This window comes from Lissotriton helveticus, chromosome 1_1 (genome assembly GCF_964261635.1).
Source record: "Lissotriton helveticus chromosome 1_1, aLisHel1.1, whole genome shotgun sequence".
Lineage (NCBI taxonomy): Eukaryota > Metazoa > Chordata > Amphibia > Caudata > Salamandridae > Lissotriton > Lissotriton helveticus.
Window position 1 is genome coordinate 511,798,010 of NC_136057.1, and position 20,631 is coordinate 511,818,640.

Below are 20,631 nucleotides of genomic sequence, written 5' to 3' on the forward strand. Positions count from 1 at the left end.
TACTCCCTGCACAAAAATAAAGTTTAAAAAAAAAAAAATTGTGTGTACTTTGCTTTCTCGCCTTAAGTGCACCAGGTACACCCAGACCTGGGTCCTGGGCTCACTGTGCCACTGGAATCAAGCTATCCTGGCTGAAGAGGGGTGAAACCCTGAAACCGGTCCTAGGATGCTTGTTTCCAGTCCGAGGAGGACCTGGCTTGGCAATTCGGGCTGGACTGTTCCCAAGAGGCACAGGGTCAAGACTGATTTGCATATGGCCAGGTCTAAACTGGGGTGGCATGGTGAGCAAAAGAATGATGGATTTAACCCAGATCTCTTGACTGGGGGTCAATGTTTTGATTTGTTCTGCGTTCTGTCCATCAATTGTGTGTCTTTTGCTTTCTCGCCCTAAGTGCGCCGGGTATGGCCAGATGTGGGTCCTGGGCTCACTGTGCCACTGCATTCCGTCCATCAATTGTGTTTCTTTTGCTTTCTGAGCTAACTTAGGCAGAGGAGCACTTTGCTTAATATTAGCCTGGAAAGTTGTGCCCAAGTGGAGCATCGCTGACTAGTTTTCATCCCGCTGAAGACGGGAGCCTGCACTACACCAGACCGGTTTCCTGATACATCATAAACAAATATGGGGGGGTGGGTTGTCCCAAGAGACCTGGCAGACAGTACTCCCACTAGGCTCTCAATAATGTAGGTGGAAATAGGAGTATAATCATAATCACACTGTAATGTTATAATGGTTCAAATGTTTGTCTTTTTCACCATTCTTCTCTGCTTTAAATTTGTCGTCAGCATACCACCAGATCTCTTTGCACCCACATTATAGGCCTATTAAATCATTATTACACCAGAAGGGGTCTATCGGTTCAAACACATGCTGTTTGAATTGGCATCAGCCTTGACAGTTGCATCAGCTTTTCAGTGAGGAGAAAAATGTAACATATTTTCAAGATGACATTCTGGTGTTTGGTGAAAGTGAAGAGAAACACAATAGAGTTTTACATTTTATGTTGAAAACTTTGCAAGAGTGTGGACTGACCACCAGTTTGAATACGTGTAAGAATAGTGTGGGGGTGTTGAGACACTGGACAAGAACGGGGTGGAACTTAAGCTTAAATTAGTGAAGTGTTAGATTTGGGGGTATCAAGTTGGCACAGGTAGGTACTTGTGACAAATTGGAACCCTTGCCTCTTGTCAGGGTAAGGGGGTACACTCCTAAAATAACCCCTGCTCACCCCCTTAGTAGCTAAGCACGAGCTGACAGGCTTATCGCAGTGTGTACAGCATTTGTGAACATATACAGTAATGAAATGACAACACTACAGATGGACACCACACAGGTTTTATATAAAAAATAAGTATACTTAATATAGACTTATCACAAGACCACAAACGACAAAAATCCACACTACTGTACTTAAAATGGTAGTTTTAGCTTAGTTCTCTTTAGTTCTTAAAATGCGACACTTTGAGTCAATGTACCTTACGATGCGACACGCAGGGCAACGAAAGTGTTGCAACGATGGAAATGCGGCAAAGATCCGGTGCAAAGAAATAAAGACATCAAATTCTTCCTGATGCGGCACGCTTCTCCGATGTTGCGAGAAGTCTCGGCTCTATGAGTCAGCTGCAGCGGCGACACCCTTGCTCAGTGATGCGTCGACAGCAGCTTTGGCGGCGCCACTCTTCTCCGACGATGCGAGACGCTTCCGCTCGATGCGACAACTGCAGTGGCGACACCCTTGTTCAGTGATGAGATGACAACATCTCCGACGGTGGCACGCTTCTCCGTGGATGCGAGGCGCTTCTTGTGACGCGGTGCAATGCGACAGCTACAGAGGCGACATCCTTACTCAGTAATGCAGCGGCTGCCATGGCGACACACTTCTTCCTCGTTGCCAAACGCTTCTCTCGATGCGGTGCAATGCGTCAGCTACAGCGGCGACATCCACGATGCGACGGCATCGGCTGCAACACGCTTCTCTCTCTTGAGTCGCACTTCCAGCTCCTTGCGACACGCAGTCCCTCAGAAGACCCAAAACAGCAGCAGGCACTTCCAAAGAACTCTGGGGAGCTGGGGGTTGAAGTCTGTGGTCCCTGAGAAGACTTCAGCAGGAGGCAAGCTCTTTTCTCAAGCCCTTGGAGATCCTTCACAAGTTGAATAAAGTGCACACAAAGTCCTTTCTCCTTTCTTTGGCAGTCAGGCAACCACTGCAGGCCAATCTCCCAAGCAGCACTTCTGCTTAGGGATAGTCTCTCCTCAGTTTATTCAGGTTCCTCTCCTCAGCAAAGGTTTCTTCTTGTTGTCCAAAAATGATCTAATTTCTTGAGATCAGGGTCCCAATATTTATACCCCAAAATCCTTTGTCCTCTGAGGGCAGAGGGGCCATTGCCTAGTCCAAACCAGTTCTGGAGCACTCTGTTTACATGACTCCTTCTTTCCTTTTACAGTGCAGGGCAAATACATCAGACGCACCACAGGAGGTGGAGCCAGCATTGTGGAGCAAAGGCACAGCCCTGGAGCACTCTGTTGAAATGACTCCTTCTCTCCTTTCACAGTGCAGGGCAGAGACATCAGACGCACCACAGGAGGTGGAGACAGCATTGTGGAAGGAAGGCACAGCCCTATTCAGGTCCCAGGTGCAACTTCTCCCTCCCCTCTAGATGCAGATCTCTCTATTCACCACTGGGCTGACTCACCCTGTCTCCTGGAATCCCCCAGTTCTATCACTCAAACTCCAGACAAGGAATACACAACCTAGCAGAGGCAGGCTTGGATAGTTAGACAAGAAAATACCTACTTTCTAAAAGTGGTATTTTCAAACACAGAATGTTAAAATCAACTTCACTAAAAGATGTATTTTATCATTATGAGTTCAGGCATACTAAACTCAAATTTCTACTGTGTTCCCAGAGTCAGTTAGGTTTAAAAGATGTAATAATCTAACTGCCCATTCTGGCCTATGGAGAACAGGTAGCCTTACAATAGTGAAAAACAGAAACGGCTGTAATTCACTATTAGGACATGCCACACACACCAGGGCATGTCCTACCTCATACTTACAATGCACCCTGCCCTTGGGCCTACCATAGGGGTGTCTGATATGAAGAAAAGGGAAGGTTTAGGGACTGGCAAGTGGGTGCACAACCTGCTGTGCTGTTAAAATTCCAACTTACTATTGGTCTGCACAACGTTTGGTGCAACCTTGCCTTCTTTGACTAAACCTGCCTATTTAATGCCTTCCATCCCAATGACTCCTGGAATTTTTTTTTTTTACTCGTCACGGTGGATTGCAATAAAAATGGTTGCTCCTTTATAGTACAACATATTTTGTTGGTGCATAATCGAAATTAAAACGTAGCCTTAACAAAGCACTTACTGAAAGTCCTATAAAATACGAAATGTTACCATTGCCAGAATTTCAAATGGTCTAGTGACCTTGTAAGGATGAAAGGCAGTTTTGCACTTGGCTAGCTTTCGCACACGGCTAGCTTTCACACACATACTTGGCAGGCTTGATAGATGTCTGCAACTTGTGCATTAACCACTAAGCTATGTTATCACCTAAACTGCTAAGAGCTGGTATTGCATATATATATTCTACTCAATGACAATACTGTTTTGTCAACTTAATTAGGAATGTCTTCATATAATGCAGGATATTTAGTAAGCAGGTTCCGGGGTGGGAAGTGATGTTTGGGTAAGGGAGGTGGGAATGTGAAGTGGAAGCAGCGCTGTGGTATGGAGAAGAGGAAAAGGAAATAAAAAAATGCATCAAAACAGTGCTCCTATTTAATAATTAAGTCACTTACTTTAGCATGTAGCTGCTGCCCTTTGCTTTTGACAGGCTGTGGGTGTCTTTGTACTGCGTTTGAATGCCGCTGTACAGCAGGTAGTGTTAGATCTGGCTTCTACACTTGTGAAATGCTTAGGACCCGAAATGAGCTCTCAGGCAGCTAAGTCAACCTGGGGTTTGAGTGGCGTGATAAGCTGCAATGGAGCTGAAGCCTCTTGTCCTAAGCAGTGGGGGGGGGGGTCTCTTTGTTGCAGGCAAGAGAGCACAGATATGTTGAAAATGAAACTGAGTGTACAAAAGGTAGGGCAGAATTCAACTATTTACATGTGTGCCCACTCACCCCCAGCTTCTTTTTCTCTTTCCTGCCCGATGCCTTTCCTTCCACATTTTGTTTTCTCACTTTCAATACTTTTATTTGTTACACTTGACATTTTTGTGTTTTTGTTAATGCTATGTATGGCACGCTTTTAAAAGAAAAAATTACGTTAATTTATGCGACATTCATTAATACGCATGTATTACAAAACAAGGGTGCCCCAATATTTGAACCTGGGGAAGTAAATGATAACGTAGGGTAAAAGTAGTTCATCTACGGCCAAAAATTGGTCCTGGAAAAAAGCAAAAGCTTTTGATATAATAACGTATTAGTCACTTAAGGCCAAGGGCAAGAGGCATACTATCGAATAAATGCCAGTCGGAGCAAAAATAATCAAAAGGTATTGACCAGGGGTGTAGGAGACACTATAATTCTGGGGGGGGGGACAGGGACAACCTTGTGGACTTCCCAGTGACCCTATACAAATCACCCCCCGTTAACAAATACAATTGCATACTTTCGAAGTGAAATATTGAGAAAAGCAGGCATATTGTCACAGTTTGCATGTATGCTTTATTGTTATTTACAGTCATATAGTAATCAGACCAAATGTTAAAAAAACATGTATATGAATCTTGCATCTTCATGCACCAAGCAAACAAAGGTCGCTGACTTAGGGTGGGGGCGTCGTGTTTGCGAGTGCATTATGGTTTGAAAAATACCTGCTGCTGCATTCCTGGTCTCAAGCAATTTTCAGGCAACAATAAAAATGTGAAGATAACTTCGGTGATTAATGTTCTTTATTGAGAGAGATCAGAGGTTTGTCTAGTGGAAGTTTTGACTCTTGGTAAGGCAGACACAGTCTGGTAATATGCCTGCTGCAAAGAACGTGGACCACGCAGATCACAAAATGCATACATGTAAATAGGTCAGTGAGTTACTGCTGTTGTTCAGAGCTTCACGTCCCCGATGGCTCAAGCAAATCTGTCGCTATCTTCACCTTCCTGGTGCAACACCCTTTCCTGCTGTTTTAGGGATAAGATTTGGGCTATCCAAGCAGCATTTATTCCTTGCAATGGCACTATGGAGATACCTTCGGAATGTCACTGTGCTGGTCCACTCCCAACCTGGTCCGTATTCAGCACAGTGGACTCATTGGAGTGTCATAACATTTTGAAGGGTCTGAAGTCAAGCTCACCTTCGGACCCCTGCCCAGCGAGGACACTGGCAGCAGTTGCAGATGTTCTCAACACTGAGGGTAATACCATTATCAATCTGTCCCTTCAGAAAGGGGTGGTCCCGCGGGCTTGGAAGGAGACCAAGATCCTTCGTCTTCTAAAAAAGCCGTCGCTGGACCCCCTCTGCCCAGGGAATTAACTAACTATCTCTCTCCTTCCTGCTGTGGCGAAGGTGTGTGAGAAGGTGGTCAATAAGCAGTTGATGGACTTTGTGGAAAGGGAGATGCTTCTGCAGCCTGCTCAATCAGGGATCAGGGCATCCCACAGCACAGAAACTGTGCTGGTGGAGGTGGCTGAAGACATCCGGGAGTGCTTGGACACCGGCGGGAGAGCAGCATTAATTTTGCTTGACCTCTCGTCGGCGTTCAACGCGGTCCCACACGTTCTTCTTCTCTCACGTCTGGCTAAGATCGGTCTGTCAGGCGTCGTGTGGGATTGGTTTCGGTCATTTCTGGATGGGCGTGCCGAGCAGATCTGGATCCCACCACCCTCCTCCTCCCCTCAACCGGTAACAACCGGTGTTCCACAGGGTTCCTCCCTTAGCCCCCTTCTTTTTAACATCTATGTGACCCAGCTGGTCTGTTTGGCGGAGGAGTTGGGGGCTAAGGTGATGGCATGTGCAGATGATACCCAGCTGCTTTTTACCTGGGACAAAGAGGCGGACACGGTATTACCGGGTCAACACTGTCTGTCGTCCATTTTTAAATTGCTGGCTGAGGCGCAGCTTAAATGTAATGAAGAAAAATCGGAGGTTCTGCTCTTTGGAAAATGTCCCCTTAATTTTAGAGAGCAGCTCTGGTCTCCTGAGTTTCCTTTACCCACCTCATCAGGGAATGCAGCAAAAAAACTTGGGGTTTGGTTTGATGAACGTCTTTTCTTCTCAACACACATCAACAAACTGGCTGGATGTTGTTTTGGCCTGCTTAAAACCCTCAGAAGATTTTTCCCCCTCCTCCCTCTAGCAGCGAGGAAAATTGTTGCCTGTGCACTGATCCTGTCTAGGTTGGACTATGTGAATGCCCTATATGCTGGTGTTCCTGGGTACCTGCTGAAAAAACTGCAGGGGATTCAGAATACAGCAACCAGACTTTTGTTGGGCATTCCGGCTAGAAAGAGTGTCCGGCAACAGCTACGCTCCCTTCACTGGCTCCCCATGTTGGAGCGCGTCAAATTTAAATCCTTGATTTTGGCTGACCGCGCCCTGCATGATCCTGGTCCTCTCTATTTATAGAGGAGTTTTTTTTTCTTATGGTCCTGCACGTCCTATGCGGTCCTCGTCCCTTTGCTATGCTTGGACCCCTCGCTTTAAGCTTCAAAGAATAGGGGGCAGTTCTTTTACGGTGAAGGCGGCGGCTGCCTGGAACGCCCTTCCTCTTGCTTTACGCACTATCCAGGACCCTGCTGTGTTCAGGAGGAAACTGAAAACTCATCTATTCTCCTGCAAGTACTCCATCTCCTCCTCCACCAGGCTCCGCATCGGGATACTCCTGATTTTGCAGTTTAGAAGTTAAAATTCTAACATTGAACAGTGAGCTATTAACCGTCATCAAAGAACTGCATGAAAACTTCAAGGTATAGATTAGAACGTTATGATTTTTCCCCAGTCTTTCCTTATCCTAATGTTGGGAAATTGGTTCATTAGGATAGAAATCAATTCTGATTATTAAAGAGAACCCCCCCAACCATGGCGTTATGTGTTAAATTCTGAGTTTGTGCTTCTTTAGTGTTGCAAAGCCATCCCGTGCCCCGGGCGCTCCCACGTTTTGCTGACTAGTACCAGTGGTACCTGACTCTGACTGACCCTGGCCTCTGCCTGAACAGGCACAGGGCCAGTGCTATTCTGAAAGAGGCACTTACTATGGTGCACTATGGGTTAGGGTATCCCTATGATTGGCATGACCTCTCCTATAAGGCCCTAGTACATAATAGGGCATTGGGATTGGAAATACCTTTAAGTCCCTAGAATATAATAGGGCATGGCAGTTTAGAGGTCAGCAGCCCTTTCTGCGTTTGCATGTGTGCACTGCTGAAACCTGAGGTCAGTTTAAAAGTAGCCCTGTGTAGTAGGACTGCTTTTACAATGCAAATTGTGCCCACACTCGACTTTTGGGTTTGGGGTACTTACAAATTGATCAACTACAATGCTGGGGAAAAATTAAGTTAAGTGGAAAAATGTTTTCCTCTTAACTATGGCTGTATCATATTTGCCACATAATACATCATATTCTGCATAATCTAACGATTTGACCCAAAACAATTTTGTAGCTCAAACGGATCAAAAATTACTAAAAGAAATGTGACTTATGTTGCTGTGAAGTGTAGGGCCCTTTGCAAAGGTTGACTGGTCACCTTTCCCACTGCTGCATTTGTATGTTACACAGGTACTAATGAGGCAAAAGCTTTGCAGATGCTGTTAGTGTGTATAAATATGTCAAAATAATAAAGTATCACAAAATGCACCGCATTACGCTGCAGGCTTTTTATTTTAAAACTGCTCTCCCCTGAGGCGGAAGCCGGGGGACTCTCTGTCTATCCCTTTACTTTTTTAAAAAACGAATACCTGTTCTTAGTTGACATTGTCCACGCATAGGGCAGTGATTTAATCGATGTATTTTTAAATACATTTTGGGTGGCTAAACCAGTGCGCTTACCTTCTGTGATCATCGCGCGCTGCAAAGCGCGACTGCTGTGCTTATTTACAACAGCGCTGCCCTCTCGGTCGCGGTCACGTGACCTCTCCTACCTCACCCGCCATCTTGAGGAGGGAAGGGCTGCGCTCCAGTCTATCCAACACTCCCCCCCTTCCCGCCCCCTTGATGCTTAAAAGTAAAGCCACTTCCCGTCCGCGCAGCGGGCGGGCGCAGCGGGCGCGCCGGCGGCGGGCCGGAGGCGCGCTAGAGGCAAGCCCGTCTGCGCCCGTCCGCGCCGGGACCGAGCCCAGGGCTACAACCCCTGCCCAAAAGCTATCAGGTGATATCAAAACTTATTCTAGCCAAAACCTACTTGCGCTGCGACCACTCACTTTGGCCAATTGCTCAAATATTAAACCATCGGAAATCCATAAGGATACCGCTATCATCTGCCCTCACTTTAACGACATTATCCCACTAATACTCTCCCAAATTAACTGCACTATAACCAAACATGATGTGGGCGCTGCCACCTCTATAGCTCTTATAAATGCTCGCTCGCTCGGTAAGCATAGGCAGGAAATTTTTGATCTTATAACTGATTTTAAACTAGATATACTGTTTATCACCGAAACTTGGACGGATGACACCTCACAGCCAGATTTGGTCATCGCTGTTCCAGAGGGATTTAAAGCCTACTGTCAGGACAGGCCTAAACAAAGAGGGGGTGGGCTGGCCATAATTGCCAGAGATTCTTATCCTGTCAGAACGACATCTATTCCATCCACTTCATGTGAGGCCATGCAATTCGCCATCAACCTCTCACCCTTGTTTAATTTCAAGGGAATATTAATATACCGTCCTCCAGGAGCAAAGACGACCTTCCTATCTAACATTAATACCATGATGGAATCCGTAGCCACAGAAAGTAATTTTACGATCCTAGTTGACCTGAACTTTCACTTAGATTTAGGTCACCTTACTGACTCTGCCGCCCTCATCTCCGATCTAGGTACCCTAGGGCTAAAACAACTTGTTACATCTTCTACCCATCAAGCAGGCCACATTTTGGATCCCATCTTTTCTAACCTAGAAGGACTGCAAATTACCAATATTCTGCCTATGCCTTGGACTGACCACTCTGCAATCTTTGCAAATATAGCCACGAATAATCACTGTAATATCAATCCTCAACCTATGCCCAAACAATCTTTTAAAGATTGGAAACATATAAATTATGACGATTTGAAACTCACATTGGAACAAACCCACCCTGTGTTTGCCTTGGACCCCAATCTAGCGCTCCAGCAACTATATGACTGGATGGGCCAGGCAATTCACCAATCAGCCCCGTCCAAAGAACATTCCAGTAACAGAGCCAAGCCTTCCGCCCCCTGGTACAATGACAAACTACGGGCACAAAAACAGATTAACCGTATTAAGGAAAGAACCTGGAGGAAAGACTATGATATCACCAGTAAATCAGTCTATAAGGAATCTTTAGCACTATATAAAACCATGATAGCGGAAGCAAAAAAAGAATACTACAGCAATCAAATTGAGAAGGCCAAGAATTCCAGTAAACAATTATTTTTAATCACTAAAGCACTATCAGGTAATTCCCCGGACCTCACTCCCCCCCCGTCACAACTGCTATGCGACTCTCTTGCCTCCTTTTTTTTCACCAAAGTAGATGATATCTACCAGGCTTTCTCTTCCAAATCACTTCCCACTACAATCTCTTCAACTACTTTTCTCCCAGTTAACACGCTTCCCAGCTTCCAACCGGTCACTCCGGACCAAATAAAAAACACACTATCTACTGTTAAATCAGGATCTCCACTGGACCCTTGCCCTCTCTCTGTACTCAGACCGGTAATGGAAATCATCATACCGGCACTCACGCAGGTCTGCAATACAATATTGCTGTCAGGCATTTATCCGGACCCCCTTAAAAACACCTTACTAAAACCTCTGTTAAAAAAACCCTCCTTGGACAAAACTGAGTTAAAAAACTACCGCCCTATTGCCAGTTTACCCTTCATGGCGAAGGTGATTGAAAAAATCATGAACACCCAGATCTCCGAATTTATTGAAAAACACCAGCTCCTTGACAATACACAGTTTGGGTTCAGGAAACATCACGGGACAGAGACAGCCTTGATTAAAGCCGCTGATGATATCAGGGTAATCAGGGACCAGGGTGGCACTGCCATACTGGTTCTGTTAGATTTATCGGCGGCTTTCGACACGGTCGACCACAACATCTTGGTCGACCGTGTCCAGGGATTTGGCATCTGTCACACTGCCAGAGACCTAATTGCGTCCTTCCTTGCCAAAAGAACGCAGGCTGTCATTCTGGGACCCTTTCAATCAGCTCAACTCTCTGCCCCTTGTGGAGTTCCTCAAGGCTCATCCCTGAGTCCGACACTTTTTAACATTTATGTGTCGGACCTTGCTAAGACCATCAAAGCACATGGGATGAGCCTAACCTCTTACGCCGACGACACCCAACTTGTGTTGGCGATTAAAGGGGATGGAGAGCAAGTAGCTGAAAAATTTAAGAAAGGGCTCCTAGATATTGGAGACTGGATGGCTACCAACTGCCTAAAGCTAAATTCCGAAAAAACCGAGGTACTCATTTTTGGACCACTATCACCTGCCTGGCCTACCAGTTGGTGGCCAGAGACCTTCGGTACTCCTCCCACCCCCACCTCGAAGGTTAGGAACCTCGGTGTCATCTTTGATGATGGGCTAAATTTCATGAACCACGGCAACAAAACAGTATCAACAGCACATTTGAAATTAAAAATGATCCGGAAGATACGCCCTTTCCTCCCTGACTCTGCCATTAAGACACTGGTTTCTGCCCTTGTCCTTTCATCCTTGGATTATGCAATGGGCTATTCCTTAATGCTCAAACTAGAGTAATTGCAAAACTTCAAACAATACAAAATGCGGCAGCTCGCCTTCTCTTTGGCAAAACAAAATTTGAATCCATTTCCAAAAACATAAAAGATCTACACTGGCTTACTGTACAAAAAAGAATTCATTTTAAATCCCTCCGCATTGTTTTTAAAACAATCAACAATCAAGGACCACATTTTCTAAAAGATCAATTACAGTATTACAAACCCACAAGAGCTCTACGATCAGCTACTTTCAGCCAACTGTTCGTCCCTCGCACCAAAACAGTTACCTGGGGTGACCGACGCTTTTTGGTGGCGGCCCCCAGACTTTGGAACACCCTGCCTCTTAACATCAGACAAAGTGTCACACTCCTTCAGTTCCGTAAACTTTTGAAAACCTGGCTGTTCTCTCACTAATACTCTTCTTTCTTTCCTTCACATCTGTTTAATTAACTGGCTCATTTCCTCACTTTTCCAGAGTTTATAATGGTTTTTAGCGCCAAGACGCCCACGGGTATATGCAGCGCTCTATAAATATTAAAAATAAATAAATAAATAAATAATTTAGTCAACACTGCGACATATTTTTGACCTCTATTGCTCCATAACTCCAGTGGCCCGAAAGCAGGCTGGAGATGTTAAAAGTGTTTGTGCATGAAGCAGAGACCATGAAGTTTGTAAACTTAGGGGCTGATTACCATGGCAGGCGGACTGCAGTCCCAGGGCCGGACTGGCTATAGTGGGCACTGGGCAATCCCCCGGTGCGCCGCTTAGCTGCAAAATCAGCCCTGTAACAAAATCGGCCGAAAACCGGCCCCGGCAAAGAGCTCTGCGGCACTTCCAAACCCCCCCCACCCCTACCCGAGGGGGGCCGGCCGACTACTTTGCCAGGGCTGGTTGTGGTTCCCAGTCCGGCCCTGTTCAGTCCGTCTGCCATCAAATCAGGGAATGGGACCGCTGGCCTTCAAGTTGGCGGCCCCACGATAGGAATTACAATGCGACCGCCACTATGGTGTTCGCTGTGCCTATCGTTTACATTACAGCAGGTGCTGCTGGCTGCATTATCCGCCGCAATGTAAAAACTGACATGTTACATATATCACTGCACTAGGTGGCAGGCGCAATGCGGTGACTGCCACATGGTGCAGTGATATGTAGGGGGGCATCTTAGATGCCCCCCAGGTCCCATGTCTGGGGGGAAAGGGGCCTGCTACGGGCACCCAATGTCCCTTTCCGCCAACTTTTCCATGGGGGTGAACCGCCATGGATAAGCTGGCGGTAAAGGGCATTGTAATCCCTATTGTGGTGCCTGGTAGGCACCACCAGCATTGTAGGAACCACAAGCCCCTCCGCCGCACTGGCGGGCTCAAGGAGCCAGGTGGGTGCATGGCGGTTGGTCTTTCCGACCGCTAGGGAATCACCCGCCATTGTAATGTGGATTTTATAAAGTACTACAGGAGTATGACCCATCAACTACGTTGGGATTGGGGGTAGGTAATCAGAATAAACAAACAATATCCCAACTGGTATTATTAAAAAGGCGATTAAACAAGTATGCATGAAGCATTACGAGAACAGAAACAAGGAGACTCAATACGTTTTTCAAAAGTGCTCATGGCATCGTATAATTAAAAGAATAGTTTGGCGATTTACAGTTGTAGCAGCACTGTAAGTGAATGAATAACAAAACAACCCGAATTGGACTTGGTGCTCAGCATGTGCAAGTGACACAGAAGGTGGCGACGTAAGTAACAATTGTGGTCAGCATATATGGGGCACAGTGAAAGGTGCTTGAATATATACAGTGAATAAAGGAAAACAATGTGGCTCTAAATGAATAACTAAGCGTGGATTTCTCAGTTGTGTTGAATTAATTTGGATGAGCCACACTGGGCGCTGCGCGTGGGCGGTGGCCGATGGCCGGTAATCCAACTGAGCCGGCGGGGACCCCGATCTCTTCAATGATCGGTGATGCAGGAATGAATTGCACGCTGAGTGGAGCAGCGAGGGACGACTGCGACTAGGTGCGTCCGTGTCTGGAAGCCAGAAGAACAGATCGGGCTCCCCGCCGGCTCAATTAGATTACCGGCCAACGCCCACGCGGACTTGCCTTCTGGCCAGGAATGCACTGATCGCAATCTCGGCGATCACGATCTTCAAAGTATTCCGGACACCGCCTCTGAATTCTCCAGCACCGTTTACCAATTATAACCCAGTCCTGAAGACGATCCCAACCAAAGAGGATCGAAACATCGTCGACTGTTCAGCGCAATAAAAGGCGCAGCCCCCAGTGTGGCTCATCCAAATTAATTCAACACAACTGAGAAATCCACGCTTAGTTATTCATTTGGAGCCACATTGTTTTCCTTTATTCAGTAAAATGCTGCCTGAAAAAAAATGAATAACACCCTGGAAAAAGCAAACACTCACAGGGAATGCAAGAATAAGCAAAGCATGTGAACTGTAACAACATTGTAACCTTAACTGTTTAAAACTCACCCATCTACCAGGTATTGAAGTCCCTTTAGGAATGGTGCACTTCCCCACCCTGGAAAAACAATGTTGTTCAAAGAAAGAAGAAAAAGAGAAAGTAGCGATTTCACTGGCAAACTCAGTAAAGTGGCGCTAATATGTGTAGGTGTAAATAAAAATCTGGCCTGTCTGCTGACCACTCTGTATCGCTTTCTTTAGGTATTTAATCATTTTTTCTCTCCGTCCCGAGGTTTTTATTTGGAATTATAAAGCAAATGAGGACATTTCCAGCCAAAGTCTAGCTTCCAAAGACTTCTCTGCGACTCTCCAGTCACTAAACTTTATTCCTCACATCTTCTCCTCCACTCACGTTAAGGGTCACACCTTGGACCAAATTTGGTCTCTGCGTCGCCCCCTTTCTGTCCCTTCCATCCTTCCATGTCTTTGGTCGGATCACTTTTTAATTTCTTTTAATATTCCCCTCCCCTCTTATGCAAAAACCCCTCTTTCCAAAAATCTGACAGCCCGCTGTTGGAACCAGACAGACCTCTCTCTTCTCTCTTCTTCCCTGGCCTCCACAGTGCCCGACATGACGGATCTCCCTCTTGAAGCTCAAGCCGACGCTGTTCGTGCCTGGCTTTCTTCCTCCTGTGACCTCGTCGCCCCCCTTAAGAACATCAAATCTGTGCGGCCCCATGAGGCCCACAGATGGTTCACTAGTGAACTCAAAGAGCTTAAACTTAACCTTAGGCGATCGGAGCGTCATTGGAGGCGCAACTACTGTCCTCTTCTCCGAACCAAATATAAACTATTGCTTAACAGCTATAAAAAAGCCATTGTATTGGCCAAAACAGATTATTTCTCTGAAAAAGTTGCCCGTTCCGTAAATAAACCTCGAGAGATTTTTTTCACTTGTTAAACAACTTGCCACATCTGATCGCACTAATATTAGTTTTGCCCCATCCCTATCGTTTTGTCTCTCACTGAACAATTACTTTATTGATAAGATCGCCACCATTAAAGCCAACATTCCCGCAGCCTCTCTAACCCAGGTTATCCCCCCTCTCCCACCGCCGCTTTTTCTGTTAGACCACTTCCCCCCCATCTCTGTTGCACAATTTTCTGCTTTGCTTGCTAAGGTCAAGTCTGGCTCACCAGCTGACTGCGCTCCGGCTCGGATTCTTCAAACCCTCTTCGCTCACTGTCCTGGGCCCCCTCTCACACTGCTCAATTCGTCCTTGGCTCTCGGTTCTGTTCCCTCCTCCTTCAAAACCGCTACTGTTCTCCCCATTGTAAAAAAACCTGGCTTGGACCCTTCCTCTCCCTCCAACTTTAGGCCCATTTCCCTCCTTCCCTATTTGGGGAAGATCGTGGAAAGCTATGTCACATCCTGCCTGTCCTCACACATTGAGGAGCATGGCCTTTTAGCCTCCCACCAGGCGGGCTTCCGCCCGAGACACTCCACCGAGACTGTTGTCACCGCTGTCTTGGATGAGCTTAAGGGAAAGGCCGACTCCAATCTCCCCCAGGCGTTGGTGCTCCTCGACCTGTCGGCTGCGTTTGACACGGTCGACCATGCCATTCTTCTCGACCGTGTCAGCGCAGCCGGCATTAGGGGAGTGGCACTCTCCTGGCTGATGTCCTTTCTCCAGGATAGGTCCCAGGCAGTTCAGCTCGCTGGACTCTCCGCTCCCCCCCGCCCTCTTGTGTGTGGGGTCCCCCAAGGTTCCTCCCTTTCCCCTCTTCTCTTTAATCTTTATATCTACCCTCTTATTTTTTCTCTCCGTGAGCTGGGGGTCTCCGTGTACAATTACGCTGACGACCTCCAGCTCATCTTTGATCTCTCTACTCCCGACTCTTCTTCCTTTTTTAGTTCCACTCTAGTCTTTATTTCGGACTGGATGATCACGAACCACCTTAAGTTGAATCCTGACAAGACGGAGCTTGTCCTCACTGGTGGTCCCTCTAATCCCTGGTCCCCAACTCACTGGCCCCTTTCTCTTGGAACCCCCCCTCTCCCAGTTCCTTCCGTTCGCACTCTAGGCATTAAGGTCAGCAACGACCTTTCCATGCATACCCAAGTTAGCTCCGTAATTTCATCTTGTTTTCTATCCCTCCGTCTCATCCGTAAAATCTCCCGGTTCTTTTCCACCGACGCCCTCAAATCCATCATCATGGCCCTCATCACCTCCCGCCTTGATTACGGGAACGGCCTTTACGCCGGCATCCCTGCTTTTGAAATGCGCCGGCTTCAGGCCATCCAAAATCAGGCCGCCCGGCTCATTTTTCACCTTCCCAAATTCTCTCACATCACGCCTGTTCTCAAGTCCCTTCACTGGCTTCCTGTACGCTTTCGTTACTCTTTCAAATTAGCATGCTTAGCCTTTCTAGCCTACACTCATTCCGCCCCTCTCTTTATTGTTTCCCTGATCACTCCTTACACCCCAGCTCGCACTCTTCGTTCGTCATCTCTACTTCTTCTTCAAGTCCCCCGCTATCGTAAAGCCCGAATTGGCGGCACCCGTTTCTCGGTCTTGGCCCCCCAGTTCTGGAACAGCCTCCCATTATCCATCCAATCGATCCCCACTTACTCTTCCTTCCGTAAAGCTTTAAAAACTTTTCTTTTTCTCCAGGCTTTCCCCGGTTAGTTCCTCTGGCTGCAGTGTAGAATCCGATTCCCTCCCCCCCAGCGCCAGGAAGCCGCTCGGCCACAGTGCGCTCTAGCAAGTTTCTTTTTTCATTTCATTTCATTTCAAAGTGTTGTGCCTTTTTTGGATCCATTTCACAGGGAAACAAATAAAGAAAAGGAGAGGCAAGAGAGAGTACCTAAGAGCTATCTCTTGAAATCAGAACTTAAGGAGGAGCGAGACAGAGACAGAAAGAGATGGAGGAATAAAGAAAGAGAGAGATGGGAGGAGGGCAGATGCCAGAGGCAGGCCAGGAGAAGTGGACACTGTCCTTGCCTTCTCTGGGTATGAAGGAAAAGAGATAACGTTTTTTTCCTTCTCTGCCCTTCCCAGAACACCGAGCCTTCCTGCAGCATAACAAAGGGCAGAGGGCGGGTGGCCTCTTTGGCTCCAGGCAGGTCAAGTATAGGGCCATTAGGTAGCGCTTTCGCGCACTAATGGCCCTGCAAATAACAGAAGGGAGAGGGGAAATTCTTTTATCCCCTCTGTAGTGTCCTCCGGCGCGGGGTAGCGGTACAGTCTACCTGCGCCGGAAAGGTTACGCTGATGCAGGTCGTCATGCGCCAGCTATAAATAAAGGAGAAATGGGGGTGCATCTTCTTTCGATTCTCTGCTATATTCGCCATCAACACAAACTATACTTACCACAGTCCTTAGGGGCGATCCCGCTGGGACCCCGCACCTGCGCGCCTGAGTGGTACTAAACCTGGCAATATTTGGCAGCCAGTGGCAACCCCAGAACACAGCCTAATCCCTGCTGATGAGGGGTAAATACCCCGAAACACGTGTCCAGGGATGGCGAAGATAGCAGAGAATCGAAAGAAGATGCATCGCGGAACACAAACTATACTTACCACAGTCCTTAGGGGCGATCCCGCTGGTGTGTGAGTAGTGTGCGACCGCACCCCCATTTGTAATGTTAAAGCTCCCTCGAGCAGTTGGCTGACGAGCCTGGGACCCCGCACCTGCGCGCCTGAGTGGTACTAAACCTGGCAATATTTGGCAGCCACCGGCAACCCCAGAACACGGCCTAATCCCTGCTGATGAGGGGTAAATACCCCGAAACACGTATCCAGGGATGGCGAAGATAGCAGAGAATCGAAAAAAGATGCATCGCGGAACACAAACTATACTTACCACAGTCCTTAGGGGCCATCCCGCTGGTGTGTGAGTAGTGTGCGACCCCACCCCCATTTGTAATGTTAAAGCTCCCTCGAGCAGTTGGCTGACGAGCCTGGGACCCCGCACCTGCGCGCCTGAGTGGTACTAAACCTGGCAATATTTGGCAGCCACCGGCAACCCCAGAACACGGCCTAATCCCTGCTGATGAGGGGTAAATACCCCGAAACATGTGTCCAGGGATGGCGAAGATAGCAGAGAATCGAAAGAAGATGCATCGCGGAACACAAACTATACTTACCACAGTCCTGAGGGGCGATCCCGCTGGTGTGTGAGTAGTGTGCAACCCCACCCCCATTTGTAATATAAATAAAGGAGGCGTGTCCTGGCAAAGTTAGTCGGGGCTACGCAGAGATCACATGAAGGTGTCTGGAATAATTATTACTGCAACACGTGCGCGAGCAGCCCCACCCCCACTTCACTGGCGACGAGGGGCAGAAACGACCTCATGTAGTGCTGAGCAATCACCATAATTGATTGGTGATTGAGGGCATCAGTGTGCCTTTGATCAAGGCTCTAGGCCCACAGAGTGTGTCCTGGCCTTTTGCTGGCCTGCTGGGTGCCCCAGGCGAGTCTGCTGTGTCCAAAGCAGCCCCTGTCGCCCCTGAATGTGCCTTGCATGAGAGGAAGGCCCTTCCTGCAAACTCGGAGGAGCCCACACCAGAGTGTGCCCCAGCACCCTGCTAACCAAAAAAAAAAAAGGAAAAGAGGAACGGAGAGAGGAGATACACCGCGGTAAGACGGATCACAGACAGGCCTCGGGTGAAGACCCTGACGAAGTCATCATCACCCTCGGCCAGGCAGCTGCTAGTGTGCCCAGGAGATAAGCAGTGCACGTGCCGCGAGGTGTGACTGCGTCTGCGTCCATATGGCGTTGATCCCCGCCATTGAGCCTTTCGTGGTGGACGGAGCACCTTCATCCCTCGCTCCGCGATGGAGAGACTGGACCGATCGCCTCCAGATCTACTTTGAAGGGGCGGGCATAGCCTGAGAAAGACGCAGAGCCCTACTTCTCCACCACGGCGTAAAGACATCCACTGCATCTACAAGACCCTAGTAGAAGCCACACCCAAAACATATTTCGCACTTCTCAACGCCCTAAACGCGCACTTCGAGCCGATGGCGAACAGAGACTACGAAAGGTTCATTTTTCGCCAGGCCAAGCAAGAAGCGGACGAATCGTTAGACGCGTTCCACGGACGGTTAAAGGAGCTGGCCAGCACGTGCGGATTCCGCGATGAACAGGAAGAAATTCGAGGTCAGATCATTCAAGGGTGCTACTCATCCAAACTAAGAGTAAACATTCTTCAGGAAGATGGCAAGCCTCTAGCGGATATCCTTACCCTGGGCCGATCAAAGGAACTCCCACAAGCCAGAGCATCACACATGGAAGTGGCCCTCCACCAACCGATCAAGACGGAACAAGTCAATATGGCGGAAAAGGCGAATGTGGTGAAGCCGAAGGTGCATCAAAACGCAGGGAGAAGACAGCAGGACAAGAAGAGGGAATGCGCTTACTGCGGAAGCACACCCCATCGCATGCAAGACTGCCAAGCAAGAGGGAAGTAGTGCAGTGCGTGCGGGTGGATGAACCACTTTGCGGCGGTATGCCGGTCAGCAAAATCAAAGAAAGAAACAGCACAGACTGTAGCTGAAGAGCGGGACAGTGAAGATATGGATGACGACGCGGGAGACTACCCGGTCCACTATGTGTTTGCAGTTGATCAGCCACGACGGAAGAGACGACGACTTCCAAAGTGCACAATCAAAGTCCACCACCAGGAAGTGAGAGCCACTATTGACACTGGGGCCTCGATTGAACTGATGGCTGCCAATGTGTACAACCAACTAAGTACGCGCCCACCCCTACGCGTGGCAAGGATCAGAGTATTTGCGTACGGCCAGAAGACATCCATCCCGCTCCTGGGATGCTTCAAGAAGGAACTGCAACACCAAGACCTCAAGATCCCCACGACAGTGTACGTGACGAAAGAAGGCAGCGGTATGCTAATAAGTTGGCAATCAGCTGAAGAACTGAGGCTAATATCAATCGCCATGGCAGTACAGGAAGAAGAACTAGAGGCCATCATGGAAGAGTTCGAAGACGTCTTCAAAGGTATTGGATGCCTGAAAGTGAAGGAAGTCTCTCTCCATATCGACCTGTCAGTCGAACCGGTGGCGCTGAGGCAGGCGCATTGCGTTCCATCTACGAAAGAAGGTCGAGGAAGTACTGGAGGCGCTGGAGAAGCAAGGGATTATCGAAAAGGTCAGAGGGCCCACCCCGTGGGTGTCCCCGATCATAGTGGCACGGAAACCGAAACAACCGGGACAAGTCCGCATTTGTGTGGACATGAGCCTCCCAAACGCCGCGGTGAAGAGGGAACGTCACCTAACCCCGACCATCGACGACATACTGGGAGAATTGAACGGCGCAAGGTGGTTCTCGAAGATGGATCTCCGGTCCGGTTATCATCAACTACCACTACACCCGGACTCCCGATACATCACCACCTTCTCTACTCACGTCGGTCTCAGGAGATACCTACGCCTTAATTTCGGAATATCGAGTGCCGCAGAGGTGTTTCAAAACACCATCCGCAAAGTCATCAGCGGACTCTCAGGGGTTCTAAATGTAAGTGACGACCTACTCATCTACGCATCATCCATAGAAGATCACCATAGGAGACTTCAAGGGGTTCTCCAGAGGATCAAAGAATCCGGACTGACCCTCCACAGAGAGAAGTGGCAATTCTTGAAGAACAAGATCAGCTATTTTGGCTACACATTCTCGGACCAAGGAGTGGCTCCAGACCCCGACAAGGTACGAGATGTACAAGAGGCCCCTGCACCATCCAATATCTCGGAGATAAGACGTTTCCTGTGGATGGTGAACTTTTGCGGACGTTTCGCCCCCGACCTGTCCGACCTCACGAAGCCCCTCAGGCTTCGTGAGGTTGGACCAAGAGGTCCACCACTTGGCAATGGGGCCCGAACAGGAACAGGCTTTCAAGGATACTAAATCGGCCCTATCGGCAGATACGTCACTGTCATACTTCAACCCGACCAGATCCACCAACGTCGCAGTGGACGCCAGCCCCTATGGGCTCGGAGCCGTGCTCACACAGTTGCAAGGGAATGGAGAGTGGGCCAAGAGATACTCGCAAATAGAGCGAGAAGCGATTGCCATCCAATAGGCCTGTCGGCACTTCCACGTCTACATATACGGCCATCCCTTCACAGTGTCCACAGAACACAAACCCCTCATCCCCCTGTTTCAAGGGTCAGCGTCCAAACCTCAACCGAGGATTGAAAAGTGGATCCTTCAACTGCAGGGATATGACTATCAAGTGGAGTACAAGACGGGCTCGTCCAATGCAACGGACTACCTCTCTAGGCATCCCAGAGCGGCCAC

General features: G+C 48.2%; 1 protein-coding gene across 2 annotated transcripts in view; it reads right to left on the bottom strand.

The window, feature by feature from the left end:
* The window catches only part of RMND1 (required for meiotic nuclear division 1 homolog), a 494,724-nt gene that overhangs the window by 227,443 nt on the left and 246,650 nt on the right, over positions 1–20,631 (bottom strand). The gene's annotated exons all lie outside the window — the stretch shown is intronic.